The sequence below is a fragment of the Gigantopelta aegis genome, chromosome 8, assembly GCF_016097555.1.
Source record: "Gigantopelta aegis isolate Gae_Host chromosome 8, Gae_host_genome, whole genome shotgun sequence".
NCBI classification, from domain to species: domain Eukaryota; kingdom Metazoa; phylum Mollusca; class Gastropoda; order Neomphalida; family Peltospiridae; genus Gigantopelta; species Gigantopelta aegis.
Window position 1 is genome coordinate 3,953,544 of NC_054706.1, and position 19,449 is coordinate 3,972,992.

Genomic DNA, 19,449 nt, shown 5'->3' on the forward strand with positions numbered 1-19,449 from the left:
AAACGAGGTCATGGGGTACCATAGGGTATGATCCAAGAATTACTCACTTTTAAAAATGGAAAGAGTTCCGTATTTTTTTCATAAAACAAACGACGTCTGTGCTAGGAAATGGATTTTTTAAAAAACAAACATTATGCTCTTTCCGATTTTAAATAACAACAGGTGAATGTTTTAAAAGATGCATTTTAAATAACTATTCGCTAACCCTAACCCTAACCTTAAACTAATTCTAAACAAATTATTGATTTTATAGAACGTTATGGGGAAAATTTTAAGGCTAACCCATGCCCTAACCTTAAACTAATTCTAACAAATATTATTTAGAGTTAGGGTTAAGGTTAAGGAACTCATGCCACATAAATGCCATTATAGAGTTAGGGTTAAAGTGCCTTCCTTCCCTTTTTTTTTTTTTTTTAACACATTTGCCATTGTAACCAAAATCTGATATAAAGTTTGTACCTGATCCGTCAGTGCCAACTCACCACCCCCAAAGTCGTTACTACAGGCCTGTACTGTCCGTATTATATCCAAAATTATGTCATACTACAAGGACATTTGTTGAAATGGACAAAACCTACTCATTTTTATTGATGTCCCATATATTGTTTTTATTGCAATCAAGGTATAGAAAATGCATGGAGGTATATTTCTGTTTGCTAGTTTGAATGTTTCGTATCTTGGTTCATAATTTGTCCGTAGTTTTATTGGGGGGGTTTAAAATAAGAATTAATTACCCAAATCACTTAACTATCTCATTTTGTTGGAGGGTCCTTGGGCCTGTTAATTCGAGTTAAAGTGATGCACGGAAACGCAATTTTCTACTTCGTCATAATCATTTGCCGGTAACCTAGTTTTGAAGCGTCTACCAATTCACCATAATCTTTAATTTTTCGAATGGACTGTGGATATGAAGGATAAAGGTCCACACTTTAAGGTTAGTAAAGCTTTATTATTGCGAGTAATAATGGCGTAAACGCTTTGCCGGACGGATAGTGAACACCGATAGGCCTAATAAATGACATACCGTATATATTTAATCTTTAATCCATGCATTTGTATGAAGAGGACTTAGTAACATGGAAAACATGGTTAAATAAGACATATTTTACCCACCTAAAATTCGAATTCTCCAACGACTACAGCTGCCGATACTACAACGTCCAGCAGACTACCTCTCAGATCCATCAAGGAGTGAACCAATCAGACAACACAAACCGTGCCTTGTTACCACGACAAAAGGTCAATGACCAACGACTGACACGCCACGCACGTTCAATACATGCCAATCACATTTGACCTCTATACGGCAGTCAAAAGTGGCGTGTTCAGTTGGTGAGCGCTCGCCAATAATTTGACCGATACCGTATATCATATCACGGGGCGGGACGTAGCCCAGTGGTAAATCGCTTGCTCGATGCGCGGTCGGTGTGTAATCGATCCCCGTCGGTGGCCCCATTGGGCGATTTCCCGTTCCAGTCAGTGCACAACCACTGGTGTAACAAAGGCCGTGGTATGTACTACCCTGTATGTGGGATGGTGCATACAAAAGATCCCTTGCTGCTAATCGAAAAAGAGTAGCCCATGAAGTGGCGACAGCGGGTTTTTCCCCTCAATATCTGTATGGTCCTTAACCATGTCCGACGCGATATAATCGTAAATAAAATGTGTTGAGTGCGTTGTTAAATAAAACATTTCTTTATTTCTATCACATCACATAATCATTCTTCTAACGTTACGCTGGGTAGCGGGGGAGTTTAGCAAGCATCGATCGCTCGTCCTAAACATGTCACAGATAGACGGGAAATCATAATACGTACCATATCAGAAGCATTGTTTTATATTCGGGAGTATGAGGTCTTGAAGTGGGGGTGAGGTGGCATGTGCTTTCGAAAAAAAATTCCTCTTTTAATTTTGTTTTAAAAAAATAATACAACAAATAAAATAAAATAAAAATTTAATCTGAAGCTTGAATGGATTAACTTCTGGAGCGAAGCGTGGTCTGGTCCTGGGAGGGTGTTCGAATATGAACCTATAGTCCTTCCCAGCGTTCATGAACACTGGGGGTTTTGTTTGTTTTTTGTGGGTTTTTTGCTGGTTCTTCTAGTAGGCTATGGGACGGCCAAATGATCTTCTCTTTCAAGTGTCTAAATAACCATCTGTTAAACACCAAACAGTAGTAGTTTAAACGTACTAAGGTGTCATTAAGGAAACATTCCTCTCATTTCCTCCTTCCTACACCGCCTGTAGGAGGACCGCCACTGAACCACGACTGGCTTCACAGAATGAAGCTTATTCGACAGTCACCTTGCCAATTCAAGATGAAACGTTACATTTCAGGTTAACGTGTTCTTCAATTTCCATATGCCATAATATGGGATATCATACCTACTACCGGTACTGTTTCTGGACTAGGAGATACAGCATGGTTCAGGCCCGTAGGAACGACTTTGGGAGTTGGGGGGGGGGGGGGGGGGGGACTGACGGATCGGGTACAAACTATATCAGATTTTGGTTACAATGGCAAGCATTAATGTGTAAAAAAAAAAAAAAAAAAAAAGGCTTTTACGGGCCTGTAGCTATATAGCAAACTTACCGAGTTAAAAACTGGTCAAATAGCAAATGCAGCTTGCAACTGTAGGACGATCATGCTTGACATAAAAACATTATTGCAGCCATGATTAGCTATTTCACGCAAATATAACGTCTCTCACACCCGTTGGTGAAAACACCATTTATTTATGCCAACACACACCAATAACACACGTGTAATATTGATTTTGACATACGATTGGCTGCAGGTGATGATCAGGTCGCCACAGCCATATCATCAAATAAGCACAATCGAAATTGATTGCTCGGTGACGTACAAGTCAACCTGAAACTGACTGCTCTATAAAGCATAGTTTAACTGCAAGTGCAGGTGCCATGAATACGTTTCATTTGGAAAAGACGTTTAAAGTTGTTTTAAACCTTATGTAATAAATAGGATACTACATTCGATTGTGTTATAATATACTACTTATACCTTACACCATTTAAAAACGTATCCAATTCGCTTTCGCTCGTTAGACGTTTTGAAGCATGTCGCTGCAAGTTTACTCATGATTGACTTAATGGTTATCAGTGGCGGATCCAGAAAATCCATGGGGGGGGGGGGGGGGGCCGTAGCTAGGATTTCTTGTCTGGAGGGCAACTGAGTAGTTAATAGTCTAAAACTCCTTAAACAGTTAAGAAGATAATTTTCTTTAAGTTTCTATAATGCTTTCCGGATTAGCTACGGCCCTGGGGGGGGGGGGGGGGGGGCAGTGACATGAGTTGGAATGCCAAGGGAACTTTGGAGGAGGTTTGGAGGGGGATCGTAATTAAAAATGAAAATTAACATATAATAAAATTATAACTATCGCAAACTTTAGAGGGGCGGGCCCCTGCCCCCTAGATCCGCCTCTGGTTACAAGAAGAAACCCGACACATCCAAAACCAGTTGACTGAAATCCTTTCCGTCTCACAATAGAGAACTATGCCTAGTTGTGACGTCATTTCTAATTCTGTCATCATCAGGAACATACTAGCATGTAGGGGCGTGCCTAGCAAGAAATGACGGGGTGGGCAGGTTAGATTATAGAAAACAAAAAAACCCTGCTGTTTAAAATTTGACAAAGTACATGCAATGCAGTGTCTAGTTTCAAAAAATATCAAACTTATAACTACCTAAAAGAGGTACTTATGATCGGTTTTGTTGACAAGTTTGTCCATGTGCTCTTATCCCCGTTAGGGGCGGGACATAGCTCAGTGGTACAGCGCTCGCTCGATGCGCGGTCGGTCTGGGATCGATCCCCGTCGGTGGGCCTATTGGGCTATTTCTCGTCACAGCCAGTGCACCACGACTGGTATGTGCTATCCTGTCTGTGGGATGGTGCATATAAAAGATCCCTTGCTGCTAATCGGAAAGAGTAGCCCATGAAGTGGCGACAGCGGGTTTCCTCTCTCAATATCTGTGTGGTCCTTAACCATATGTCTGACGCCATATAACCGTAATTAAAATGTACTGAGTGCGTCATTAAATAAAACATTTCTTTCTTATCCCCGTTAGTCTCCCCACCCTCCGGAAAATATTCCATGGATCCGCCCCTGAGAATCATGACACATAACACAATTATTTTCCAGCTAGACAAATTGGATACTTTGAAATTAAAAAGCCTGCCCATTCATCCCATTGCTAGGAAATTATATCCTGTCGCGGATATTAAAGTCGATGAAAGGGCATTGCGACACCTTTTGGCTTCGTGCACAATGAATAAAACACGTTATTGTCACTTGTTTATTATGGTTTTGATAGGGGTGAATATTTTTGGAAACACCTTTAAAGTAAACTATTTTTAAAAGTCTTATCCCACAGCTCATATAAATGTTTTGGGACATTATAATTTATATAATAATCGAACATTTTAAATTAAATCAAATCAAATTAGTTTATTCATAAATACATGAACAGTATAAATGACTTTTGCCACGTATTGTGTTCATTATAAATCATGAACAAACAAAATAATGACTATGATAGAAGGGCCCGTATTTTCGAAGCAATCTTAGCCTACGAAATCGTAAAATCATCGTAAGCTATGACGTCACTATGGCGTGTGCTGTAGTGACGTCACACCCTACGATGGTTTTACGATTTCGTAGGGCTAAGATGGCTTCGAAAATATGGGCGCAGGGCCGTAGCTAGCGGGGGGGGGGGGGGGGGGCAAGAGATTTCCCGAAAAAAATCCAGAAAGCATTAAAGAAACTTAAAGAAAATTCTCTTCTTAAATGTTTAAGGAGTTTTAGACTATTAACTACTCAGTTCCCTCCCCCCTCCCCCCCCCCCCCCCCCACGGCTCCGAAGACGGCCTTGAATACACGAATAACGTCACTTCCCTACAAGTAATAAACTAATCCAAGACGCTTCCGTTATTAAAGTTAAAAACGCTGCAAAATGTTCTTGTAAAATTAGTATTATTACTTCATAATTACAAAGCATCTGACTGAAAGAAGAAATGTAATTTTTTTTAAAATGTAAAGTTTACAAACAATAGATCTCAAGTGAGATTACGGTAAAATAATTATATGAGCCCAGTTGTTCGAAATTGGCCTACGCCAAAATTATGGTGTAACGAATTCACGATGACAATGTTTTGTCACAGATTTTAATTTTTAAGCAATATCTATAGTCTGACATTAACGTTATTTTGCACTGATTTACTGTCCTTTTTCATGATTAATTTTTGGGGTCCATCTCAATGGTAACATGCTCGAACAAGCCAAACGTTACTATAAAATTACACGCAATCGTCCCTCCGCTTCAAAATCTTGAAAATTTTCTCGACAGGGCTGAACATCATGAATATGTTGAATCTTAGCAATAAAATATTAATTTTACGTTTTACGGACAACTGATATACCTCTTTGGTTCTTTTGCGTCGAATATTTAAAATTAAACATCGAACAAAACAAGAAACACATCCAAGTCTGTAACCTAAAAAAAAATATATTGTTTACATTAGCCTGGTTAGAACGGCGTCTGACGTCACACATCATGCACTGTGTCGTGTTCAGAAAACCGGACGTCCGCGGACAAGTCTTCTATCGTACCACATTTGTCTCATGACAGGCGTAAAAACCAGTCTAGCCAGCTCCCGCGATCTATCCCCTTCCTGGAACATACCAGAGCCAGTAGGAACTATTATGGAGTGGGGATCACACGTAGTATGTGTGGGGAGACAAACACATAAAAATGCAAAAACTTAAAAGAGATGAAAAAAAAGTATACACATAGTAGAACAAACAGTAGCCTAAAAGTTGTTCACAAGCATCGATATTTTCATTAAAGTAATCTTGAACAGCTATTTCAAAATATTTCATGCGAATCATCTCGGTTTAAGGCGTTACCGGTACGAACCGTAATGTTTTGAGGCAAGACTGAAAATCTTACCCACCTCAACAAAATGCTTTTGGTTTTAACTTGTTTAAAGTAGGCTACCGATAGCTTAGAACTTGTTTCTTTTCTTTTCTTAAAACATTTCTTCTTCCTCCTCTTCTTCTTCTTCTTTTTCTGCGTTCAGTGTTATGTTGAAACTTCTTGACGGAGCATGACCCTCTCCGCCCCACTAGAAACTTGTTCGCCACTGCGCAGACCCCCCACCCCAACCCCCGCACAATTTCCAAGTGTTCCGTCTTACACTGTTGGGCATCTTTACAGTATAAGACTATCTCTAAGTATAGACTTCTCAGGAGCGTAGACTGGGGGGGGGGATCCAACGACACCCCCTCCCCATGAGGCAAAAACAACTTCTTTTTTATTTTACAATGCAATATAGGCCTAAAACATGAATCTAGCGCCATTCATATAGGGAAAATGTAGAAGAAGAAAAAAGGGAGTCCGCTAGGTTCCTATTCGACTCACTTCATATTGTTTCCAGTGGCAATGTTGACATATATGTAGTAGTATCCGGGTAAGCATAGTGATACGAACACGATTATTTCGATCGCCCCATGTAGCGATTGAACACCAAACTGCTGCTACAAAAGGTTTCAAAATTAGCATGAGTTTACGCAAAAACAAATTCAGGTAACCCATTTCGTTTCTGCGTAACCCATCACGACCATGTATATGATGTCCTAAATTTAATATGCGAACGAAAAATCGGTTACGCAAAACTGCACTCGTGTGAGCGACACATAACCAAAACGATCGTTCTCACAATTGTTTAGAGGCCGGCGAAGTTGACTAAAACAGAGCTCCCATCAAAATGACTTGCATAGATCAGAGGAAGTTATTACGTTTAGAGAGACCAGTCCCAAGTTCAGCCAGCAAACGTTTCGCTAACATTCGCGAACTATTTGATTGGTTTTCAACGTAGCCATTTGGTTTACGTGTAGCGCACAAACCAGTCAGGCGGACGTTTTTCCGCTCGGTCTGGCTGAACGCAGCCCTGTAGTCGTACGTGTATTGAATTTGCAATCTTACAGGTAAACACTATGTCCAAGTATAGGATCGACCGCCGTATGCATAAATAATATGGCAGATGATCGGATCCGTATTAGTGTAATACTGTATTATGTGAACCTAGTTTTAGGCACGACCTTTGACATAGGCTTACTGACCAGGTGGCCGGCACTGTTCGGGACGGGGAAAACGGAGTTTATCGAGAGCGATCAATCCTAATTGTTTTATACCCGTTGTACCTGAGGCGAGTTGTGGGCAAATTAAAGATAAGTTTGTATCCCAACACGCCCACATCCCACACTTTCACACTAAATGCACTTGAATTCTGCATGCATATAGGTATCAGATGACACTAGCTATGTATCAGAACCTCAGGTAATGTAGCTCCCGTCACCCCAACCGCGGCATCCCGATCATACAGGGCCGTAGCGAGGATTGTTGTTGGGTTTTTTGGAGGGGGGGGGGGGATGAATTCTTGGAACGAACGAGCATGGAAGACGCAAGATATTAGGGGTCCGGGGACATTCCTCCCAGGATATTTTGAAATCAAGAGGCTCTGAAATACGATCTTCCAGCCATAATTTTGAGGTTACATAATTAAAACATCAATAACCAGTAAAACAAATTTTGCCTACAATATTATCCCCTAGATATATTGACGTGTGCACTTTTTGTTTTTTTGTTTGGAATTTACCAGGGCGACTGATAGGCCTACAGACACGCACGCGCGCACACACATTTTTATTTATTTATTATTTATATATAATAATTAAAGATGCGATCACGAGGAATCAATTCTAACTATAACATCTAACCCGCCATTCTGAGATATTGTCCCACAGTTCTACAACTGATGGCTACAGTCTGGTTTCCATACTGACTGCAACACGTCGCCAACCGACCTAGATTAACGCAGACAGACGCAGGTTGACAAAATGACGCAGATCGACACAATAACGCAGAATAACGCAGGTAGACACAATGACGCAGAATGACGCAGGTAGACGCAAGTGGACGCAGGCCAAAGACATGTTTTGTGGGAACATTGTCGCTGCCGTCTCCAAGTGTTACTCTATGTCGGTGATTGACTTACTACAGACTACATGGTATGGTGGTAACTAGACTTAACCTACATTAATATTAGCCACAACGAAGGTCTCAAATCGGGATTATTCTAGAGAAAAGGTACAAAACATGGCGACAGAGATAACTATAGGCCTATAACGAAAACACGGAATTGCTACCTACCACCATTTTTGAGTTAGGTGATAAGAAACATTTCACATAATAACCAATAATACACACACTAGAGCAACCCCTGCAATTGCCCACGGCAGTCGGCAATGCCGTGAAAAACAGCTGTGGAGTTTTTCATTCTCCATGGCACATGCTGTGGACTATTATAAAACAAATTCAAAGCATGTTTTTTTTGCCGTGGACATTTTCTTAATTGCAGGAATTGCTATAGGATGAAACCCGACAGCACTCCCTTTCAACAATGTTCCATTTAAATACGTAGGACCAGGTGCTGACGAGCTTCGTCCTGTACTTGGTTAATATGAAAAATATCTGGTATCGGCAAACATTATCGTTGTAAGGAATTTAATGTCAAACAATATTTATTGTTGTATTATTAGTCTAGAGCAGGAATCTTTGCCTACCCTGTGGTTGGAAGAAATTTCGTGTTTTCATCATAGAGTTATCTCTGATTGAGATATAGCCATTACAATCGTTGGGGGCCTGCCCCCTCTCCCCCCCCCCCCCCTTTCTCACTTCTCTCCCTCGGTCATGCCGAAGTTACCGATATGACCGGTACCCCTCTGTTTTTCTCTTCAGAACCTACTAAATGCAGTGCCTCCTGTGGCTTTGGCTCAACCTCCAACCTGCCTCCTCCTCCCCTCCATAAAGGGCTAAAGATAAAATCAATGTTTTATTTTGGGTTTGATTGCCCGTTTAAAAATTGGTGTCTAAAATAATAATGTGGTTGTTTTATATTAATATTTAATATAAGTATTTTTTAGGACTACACCAACAAAATTTATTAGTTTAAAGTCCCCACCTTTTTATATTTAGAGTAACTATTCAAAATTGTTCTTATAATTTCTGCCCCAGAGCAGACTTCTGGCTATCCAGAGGTCGGCCCCGGGACAGACATACTCGAAGCTCTAGTAGCATATGAGCAAGTAAATAGTATACCCGAAACCGAACCCGAATTACAACCGTTCAAATGTCCCCCTAGCTCTCAAATGGCAAAGTACTCGGGCTAGGCGATAATATTAATGAATATTTAACACAAAATATGCATAACAACTCTAGATTTGGTCAACGATTATCTATACTGATGTTCAAAAGAAACGTTAATACATAAAATTTGAATAACTTGATAAATATTGTTGCTAATCGAAATGACCAATTCAGAAACTTCCTAACAAACGCTTTGTATGTATAACTTCATACTTTCATATCCCACCGCACCGTCTGTTGGTTTTCTATAATACAATTTTAAACCTTGAAAAGTTTCTTTTGGGACGTCAATATACATGTATACGTTGTGTTGTGTATGAACGTGTTGCGTGCGTGTCTTAGTGACAGAACCGGCGGATCTAGGAATTATAAAGATGGGCATCATAGATTCCTTCACACGTGTGTGCGTGAGTGTGTGTGTGTGTGTGTGTGTGTGTGTGTGTGTGTGTGTGTGTGCGCGCGCGCGCGCGCGCAGCATTATAGCTCAGTATCCCTCTTGCTGGATAAGTTTAAAACATCCTTTACGATAGCCGAGTACTTTGACAGCTTTAGACGGACATTCTTGACGACTATAACCGTCCAACTGTCTGTCTAGCTCTCGAACGTTTAATTAATTTTAAAGAAATTAAATGGTCGCCTATATGCAGTGTTCATGCGTACCCGCGTATAGTACGTGGTCCGATAGTAACGTATATATACTAGTATGTGTGTATTCTCTCATTAAAGGTGAACTGTTCATGCGTTTGGGTAATATAATATACACGTGCTTGTTTCATGGCGGATGATGATTGCGTAACCATACCAATCATGACTTTTAGTATAGTGTGCTGACACTGTGGTCCTATGTAGTTACAGGCCCGTAGGAACCGGGGGTAGTGGCTGTGCCCCCCCCCCCCCCCACCCACCCACCCTCCCTAAGGACACATATATAGTCCATATAAATACAGTTTGTTTTGTTCAGCGACACCACTGGAACGAAAACAAATCCAATCAGTTGAATGGATTCACCCGAGGTGGTTCGATCCTTAAGCACCCTATATAAATAAAGATAAAAATGCATGGCTTGTATCCCCACTAGAGTTGTGCTCTCCCCCCCCCCCCCCCCCATATAGTTCCTACGGACCTAACCTGAGTTAACAGACTATAGTCAAATACAAGAGAGTCTCAACTGCTAAAAATAATAATAAAATGCTTCTCTTTTTTTGTTTATCATAGTGTCATATACTTCCCTCTTTGTTAAAATATAGCTGCAAATATCTGGCGAGTCAAATCGACCAGTACTGGCCCAAATAATTGTGCGATTTTAAACAATATTTAGTTATTACACTTCTCTACTTTATAAAGAAAAAAAGTAGAAAAAAGGTAATATTATTATACAAAACCGGCAACTAACTAAAAGCGTCGTTCTACCATAAAATCTATGTTTAAGGGCTTTACTATGTATAGCGTATCGATCGCCAGTCATCGACAAATATGAATGAAACCGCGTTACGTCATACCAACGCGACATCGTTTTCGATCAAAGTCCGCCGTGATAACAGTGATAACAAGCTCGTCGGTTAAAACCTGCCAGTTAGAGAACACTCGTCTTACCTTTCTGTAGTCGCTCGCAATTTTTCTGCTAAATATTCTGTTTCTAACCGCTAAAATATTTTTTTTTTACTATTTTACAGTAAATGTCAGATGATAATATGGATCATCAGACATGGGACCATGTTGAAGCAGCCAATCAGAGCGCTTGTTTCAACGCAAGGCAAAGTAATCGTACGGCAAGTGGCGTATGGGAGTGGGTGACTGAGTGTGTAGATTCTGGATTCAAACACAATGAATGGCATTTATTTGTAAACAAAAGGTTTTGTTGCAATACTGATAACAGCTTTTATGTTGGAGAATTTGAAAAAGTACAAATACAGCATTTAATATTAAAAGACACCCTAAAGGATGCTGTACAGCGATTTTCTGTGACTTTCCAACGATGTATGGTGATTTCGTACACTGTCGTTTTCGTCACAAGTCATTTGTACACGGTAATTTTCGTCCCAAGTAACCAAGTTATAAAGAGTTTGTCTGCTGCGCGTTCGATCTAGGCTCGATCCTCTTCAGTGGTCACATTAGGTTATTTTTCGTTCCAGCATGTTCTCCACAGTTGGCGTCTGAAAGGCCTTGGTTTGTATTTCCCTGTCTGAAAATAGGGCGGGATTTAGCCCAGTGGTTAAGCGCTCGGCTAATGCGAGGTCGGGCTAGGATCGACCCTCGTCGGTGGGTCTGTTTGCCTATTTCTCGTTCTAGCCAGTGCACAACGATTGGTATAAGAAAGGCTGTGGTATGTGCTATCCTGTGTGGGTTGGTGCTTATAAATTAAAAGATCCCTTGCTACTGATTGAAAAATGTAACGGGTTTCTTCTCCAAGGCTATACGTCAAACTTAGCAAATATTTGACACCCAATAGCCGATGATTAATAAATCAATGTGCCCCAGTGCTGTCGGTAAACAAAATAAATATTTGCCCTGAAAAGATGTATAGCCTATAAAATATATCTTAGGCCCCACTGCTAATCGGAAAGTGGCGGCAGTGGTTTTCCTAACTGACATAAATAAAAGATATCGTGGACGTCGTTAAATTAAAAAAAAAAAAAAAAAATCTTTCTCGAGAAGCTGTCGATACGGAAACACGAAAGCTTGATATAGTACCTCGAATGCTTGAACTTCATTTAATTTCTAGAACATGGCAAAGGGTACCAGATGGGGGGGGGGGGGGTCCCCCACCCCACCCCCAATGCTGGAGAAAATCTATTCGCATTCGGGCAAAAACCTTTACAACGTATATTTCCATCATTCCACTCACAATATTTGTTGTATGGAAAATAATAAGTGCGTAGTAATCGTTTAATAGCTATTTAAACACACACACACACACACACACACACACACACACACAAATGGGAACTCGTACGCCTATGGGTTGAAATTAGAAAAAAAATAGTGAAATTAGAGAGAGAAAATAGTGCCTGAAAACGGATTCGCAATGTAGCAGTGGCGAATTCTGAGAAGGAAAAGTTTAAAGTTTGTTTTGTTTAACGACACCACAAGAGCACATTGATTTATTAACCATCAGCCGTTGGATGTCAAACACTTGGGTAATTTTTAACAAGAAGCTTTAGAGGAAACCCGCTAAATTTTTCCAATAGCAGCAAGGGCTATAATAGCCTATTTTATAAGTACTTTCCCACAGACATGACAATATACCACGGCCTATAATATACTAGTCGTGGGGCTCTGGTTGGGACGAGGGGAAATCCAATAGGTGCACTGATTCGATCTCCGGCGAGCGCTCTGTCACCTGAGCTAGATCCGACACTGAGATGGTTCGATCACCGGTGAGCGCTCTGTCACCTGAGCTAGATCCGACACTGAGATGGTTCGATCTCCGGCGAGCGCTCTGTCACCTGAGCTAGATCCGACACTGAGATGATTCGATCTCCGTGGAGCGCTCTGTCACCTGAGCTAGATCCGACACTGAGATGGTTCGATTTCCCGAGCGCTCTGTCACCTGAGCTAGATCCGACACTGGGATGATTCGATCTCCGGCGAGCGCTCTGTCACCTGAGCTAGATCCGACACTGAGATGATTCGATCTCCGGCGAGCGCTCTGTCACCTGAGCTGGATCCGACACTGATGTGATTCGATCTCCGGCGAGCGCTCTGTCACCTGAGCTAGATCCGACACTGAGATGATTCGATCTCCGGCGAGCGCTCTGTCACCTGAGCTAGATCCGACACTGATGTGATTCGATCACCGCGAGCGCTCTGTCACCTGAGCTAGATTCGACACTGAGATGGTTCGATCTCCGGCGAGCGCTCTGTCACCTGAGCTAGATCCGACACTGAGATGGTTCGATCTCCGGCGGGCGTTCTGTCACTTGAGCTAGATCCGACACTGGGATGATTCGATCTCCGGCGAGCGCTCTGTCACCTGAGCTAGATCCGACACTGAGACGATTCGATCTCCGGCGAGCGCTCTGTCACCTGAGCTAGATCCGACACTGAGGTGATTCGATCTCCGGCGAGCGCTCTGTCACCTGAGCTAGATCCGACACGGAGATGATTCGAACTCCGGCGAGCGCTCTGTCACCTGAGCTAGATCCGACACTGAGATGATTCGATCTCCGTGGAGCGCTCTGTCACCTGAGCTAGATCCGACACTGAGATGGTTCGATTTCCCGAGCGCTCTGTCACCTGAGCTAGATCCGACACTGAGATGGTTCGATCTCCGGCGGGCGTTCTGTCACTTGAGCTAGATCCGACACTGAGATGATTCGATCTCCGGCGAGCGCTCTGTCACCTGAGCTGGATCCGACACTGATGTGATTCGATCTCCGGCGAGCGCTCTGTCACCTGAGCTAGATCCGACACTGAGATGATTCGATCTCCGGCGAGCGCTCTGTCACCTGAGCTAGATCCGACACTGATGTGATTCGATCACCGCGAGCGCTCTGTCACCTGAGCTAGATTCGACACTGAGATGGTTCGATCTCCGGCGAGCGTTCTGTCACCTGAGCTAGATCCGACACTGAGATGGTTCGATCTCCGGCGGGCGTTCTGTCACTTGAGCTAGATCCGACACTGGGATGATTCGATCTCCGGCGAGCGCTCTGTCACCTGAGCTAGATCCGACACTGAGACGATTCGATCTCCGGCGAGCGCTCTGTCACCTGAGCTAGATCCGACACTGAGGTGATTCGATCTCCGGCGAGCGCTCTGTCACCTGAGCTAGATCCGACACTGAGATGATTCGAACTCCGGCGAGCGCTCTGTCACCTGAGCTAGATCCGACACTGGGATGTGATATGGACATATACTCTCGGAAAAACGTTTTTGTGCATGCATGGTCGGTCTAGGATCGATCTCCGTCGGTGGACCTATCGGGCTATCTCTCGTTCCAGCCAGTGCACCACGACTGGTATATCAGTGGCCGTGGTATGTGGTATCCTGTCTGTGGAATGGTGCATATAAAAGATACCTTGCTACTAATGGAAAAATTAGGCATTTTTTAAAAAAGACTATCTGTCACATATTACCAAATGGTTGATATCCAACAGCCGATGATTAATAAATCAATGTGCTCTAGTTGTGTCGTTAAACAAAACACATTTTTAACTTGTTTGCTCAGGTATTTGTTTAACGGTAATGAAGGACGAATCAAATCTTTCTGACATATCCTATTAGTCTTAAGAGAGGAAACCCGCTACATTTTTCCATTAGTAACACGATGTCTTTTATATGCATCATCCCACGGACAGCCAGTGCTCCACAACTGGTGTAATAAAGGCCGTGGTATGTACTATCTAGTCTGTGGGATGGTGCATATAAAAGATCCCTTGCTGCTAATCGAAAAGAGTAGCCAATGAAGTGGCGACAGCAGGTTTCCTCTCTCAATATCTGTGTGGTCCTTAACCGTATGTCTGACGTCATATAACCGTAAGTAAAATGTGTTGAGTGCGTCGTGAAATAAAACAGTTCCTTCCCACGGACAAGATTTATAGCACAAACCACGGCCTTTGATATACCAGTCTGGTACATTGGCTGGAACGAGAAATAGCCCAATGGGCTCAAGACGGGGATCGATCGATGGGGCATGAGGCGAGCGCTTTACCACTGCACATCCCAATTTACTTACATCGATCGATGGGGCATGAGGCGAGCGCTTTACCACTGCACATCCCAATTTACTTACATCGATCGATGGGGCATGAGGCGAGCGCTTTACCACTGCACATCCCGAATTGAGAGGATACTGTAATAAAACCCAAGCGTAAACCTACAGCTAACTTGCGACCAATTTACCGAAAGACAACTAAAGCAGCTTAGACTAGCTAGTTTTTATAATTTCACTGACGTTTATAAGAAGAAGAAGGAAATGTTTTATTTAACGAAGCACTCAACACACTCTCATTTACGGTTATATGGCATCAGACATATGGTTAAGGACCACACAGATATTGAGAGAGGAAACCCGCTGTCGCCACTTCATTGGCTACTCTTTTCGATTAGCAGCAAGGGATCTTTTGTATGTACCATCCCACAGACAGGATAGTACATGCCACGGCCTTTGTTACAACAGTTGTGGAGCACTGGCTGGAACGAGAAATATCCCAATGGGGCCACCGACGGGGATCGATCCTAAAGCGACCGCGCATCAAGCGAGCGCTTTACCACTGGGCTACGTCCCGCCCCGACGTTTAGAAGTACGGTGATATATCAGATAATTGTGTAGGCTATTAGCCTACTGCAGTAGGAAAATGGGATTAAACAATTAAAACAAAGCTTTGAAGCCATTCTAAAAAGCTTTCGACAAATAAAATGTTTAATTACTAAAATTACCAATTTACTTACATTGTTTTGCTTAGAATACGAATAGCCTATCTCTTTAATTAATGCATGCATGGACGTCGTAACGTTTTGTAGTGTCTCAATATAGATTTTTGTCTAAAGTAATTTCGTAGGCCTACCTACGAATTTATTATTGGAATTTGAAATCATTTTGCCAGAGGTTATTCAAATGTGTATCCATCTAGTGTTGTTGTTGCTGGGGTTTTGGGGTTTAAAAACCACACAAAAAACATGTCACGGCAAGATAGAGTTTTAAAAAACAAAGAAAATGCAGGATGTGTGTTTATTTGGTTTAGGGGGATGAGGGGAATAAGCTTAAGTCTTGCTAGGGCTAAAAAAAATCGGGATAGTACCTATAAGTGTGATGTTAGTAAAATCAGGATAGTACCTATAAGTGTGATGTTAGTAAAATCAGGATAGTACCTATAAGTGTGATGTTAGTAAAATCAGGATAGTACCTATAAGTGTGATGTTAGTAAAATCGGATAATAAAATAAAGTAAAAGTAAAACAACAAATAATGGAATTCAATACAACATTTCTTCTTGACTTTCGCCTCCAAAACTAGCTAAGTACAGTTGGATCACGCAGCAATGTTCATGTGGTGTGTTTCCCCTTTCTCTCCCCCTCCCCCCAAAAAACAAACAAAAACACCCAAGCAAACAAACAAAAAAACTACGGCTTCCATCCGAAAACAAAGTCCAAACGATGACTACAGGCAAGTTCCTTTTCCGAACAAAAAAAAAGAAGAAAAAACCCACAAATAAAAACGAATTTCTTGATCCGTTCTTGGTATAATGTTTGTTTTTGTTTTGTTTTATGTTGTTAGATTTTGTGTATGTGTGCGCTTTCTGTTTTAAAATGTCAAACACGTGCGATTTTGATTTTGTCACCACCAGTATTTAAAGTGCATTCAACCTGCAGACTTGAAAATTTTACCACAAATGGGTAATATGTAGTGCAAAATAGTATTACCCTGGTTTAAATACTTTAAAAGTTAATATTAATAAGTAAAGAAGGGTACAGTTTTCTGGGGGTCTCTTAATATAATATTATATCGTGCATAAGGGAGTTGCATACAGGCACCATTATTATGAAAAAAGTTATGAAATGGTAACACGTACCTGCTATATGACGGCAAGTTCTTCTGTTGTGGGTTAGTGTTTCGGTACAGGGGTATTTATACGAGTGCGTTCGGATTGCATCAATGACAGGCTATCAGATGGGAACTGAAAAGCACTGAAGAGGACATGGGGTGATTTCTGCCAGATTAGCGAGGCATTGTATACCGAGATCACTGGGTGCTCGACCAGGCGTGTAGCCACATCACGAGGGAGACCATTTCTGTAGTCAGCAAACATACATGAACATCTGGCTTAGCTGGGGTGGGGAGAAGGGGGATGCTCGACCAGGTGTGTAGCCGCATCACAAGAGAAAGAAAGAAATGTTTTATTTAACGACGCACTCAACACATTTTATTTACGGTTATATGGCGTCAGACATATGGTTAAGGACCACACAGATTTTGAGAGGAAACCCGCTGTCGCCACTACATGGGCTACTCTTTCCGATTAGCAGCAAGGGATCTTTTATTTGCGCTTCCCACAGGCAGGATAGCACAAACCATGGCCTTTGTTGAACCAGTTATGGATCACTGGTCGGTGCAAGTGGTTTACACCTACCCATTGAGCCTTGCGGAGCACTCACTCACGGTTTGGAGTCGGTATCTGGATTAAAAATCCCATGCCTCGACTGGGATCCGAACCCAGTACCTACCAGCCTGTAGACCGATGGCCTAACCACTACGCCACCGAGGCCGGTACATCACGAGAGAGACTATTTCTGTAGTCAGCAAACATACATGAACATCTGGCTTAGCTGGGGTGGGGAGGAGGGGGGTGCTCGACCAGATGTGTAGCCGCATCACGTGAGAGACCATTTCTGTAGTCGGCAAACATACATGAACATCTGGCGTAGCTGGGGTGGGGGTGGGGAGGAGGGGGTGCTCGACCAGGGAGATGGGGAAATTACAACGCAACCGTCATGTTACCCAGTTAACATTACAATCGTCGATTTTTCGTAATAATGTTTTGGGGTGGGGTTTGTTTTGTGTTTTTTTGCATGAGATGGATGCCAAACACATATAAATGTACGACAGGTGTAACTGCTAGTTTGCAAACGTAAACTTAAGATAACTTGTGAAAGAGGCTCCGATATACTAGCAGAAGCAAACTATTGGGAAATATTCACAAACGTTTCCCCCCAGTCCCCACCCCCACCCCCACACGCGTCTGATTCTCGATTTACTTATGCAAATATTAGGCGTGTGATGTACTTTTTAAATGCAAATACACGTGTACTCGCAACTGACAATGAGGGGCCGAATTTACCCAGCATGTTTATTTTAAACGCAGGTGGTTAAGCATTGCAAATGTACGTAGTTACATATGTGTAAGTGAAAACAGGCCTTGTAACTTCGATCCTGTACGTTTATGTCATGTTATTATAGCCTAACCATCACTATCATCAACATTATAGATTAAAACAAATAATAATCATCATCATCTTGTGATTTTAAAGATCATATTTACCAACACCCCTTCAACTTGGCAAGATGATTGGAACAGTGCGATTGCGAACAAGTTTTATTTTGTCAAGCCAGTTCTAGGAGAGTGGCAGTCCTCCTCAGTGTGAACATTGCCAGTGTACCCCGACAGTGCGCCACATTTTAGTGTAATGTAATAATCTGAAGTGGGCGAAAAACGTATTATTTGGTTATTTTGCAACAGAAATGTAGTGGAATCTTTTTTTAATTCTACCTACAATGAATTTTAAACCTACTAAAATTTTACAATTTTTTTTAAACCATACTTACTTTAATATTGTTATTTTTCACAGCTCTTTACACTGTTGTTGTGAGGTGTATTTTGGTTGGTTGGTTTGTTGTTGGTGGGGGTTTTTGGTGGTGGTGGTGGTGGGTTTGTTTGTTTTTTGGTGTGGGGTTGTTGTTGTTGTTGTGGGGGTTTTTAGGGGGGGTTTAGTGGAGTTATTATTATTTTTTTTTTTTTTTTTTTTTTACATAATTATATAATTTTTATTTGAATGTTAATAATCATATTCGTCTACTTGACACCCAGTCGGTGATGTGGTGTCGTTAAACAATCGTACATTCACCACTACAGCTGATGTGTGTTGTTGGTGATGTGGTGTCGTTAAACAATCGTACATTCACCACTACAGCTGATGTGTGTTGTTGGTGCTGTGGTGTCGTTGAACAATCGTACATTCACCACTACAGCTGATGTGTGCTGTTGGTGATGTGGTGTCGTTAAACAATCGTACATTCACCACTACAGCTGATGTGTGCTGTTGGTGATGTGGTGTCGTTAAACAATCGTACATTCACCACTACAGCTGATGTGTGCTGTTGGTGATGTGGTGTCGTTAAACAATCGTACATTCACCACTACAGCTGATGTGTGCTGTTGGTGATGTGGTGTCGTTAAACAATCGTACATTCACCACTACAGCTGATGTGTGCTGTTGGTGATGTGGTGTCGTTAAACAATCGTACATTCACCACTACAGCTGATGTGTGTTGTTGCTGCTGATGTGTGTTGTCGGTGCTGTGGTGTCGTTAAACAATCGTACATTCACCACTACAGCTGATGTGTGTTGTTGGTGATGTGGTGTCGTTAAACAATCGTACATTCACCACTACAGCTGATGTGTGTTGTTGGTGCTGATGTGTGTTGTTGGTGCTGTGGTGTCGTTAAACAATCGTACATTCACCACTACAGCTGATGTGTGTTGTTGGTGCTGTGGTGTCGT

General features: G+C 42.0%; 1 protein-coding gene across 3 annotated transcripts in view; it reads right to left on the reverse strand.

Moving 5' to 3' along the window:
• LOC121378992 (fatty acid synthase-like) overlaps positions 1 to 10,939 on the reverse strand; it is a 55,731-nt gene extending 44,792 nt beyond the window's left edge. The window contains exon 1 of one of the 3 annotated variants that reach the window (XM_041507422.1): positions 10,823 to 10,939. The gene's annotated coding sequence lies outside the window, so the exon portion shown is untranslated. Of the gene's footprint in view, positions 1 to 1,113; positions 1,313 to 5,441; positions 5,563 to 10,822 lie in introns of those variants that run through there. The other 2 variants (XM_041507425.1, XM_041507424.1) reach the window with 2 other exon arrangements.
• Positions 10,940 to 19,449: the final 8,510 nt, after the last annotated feature.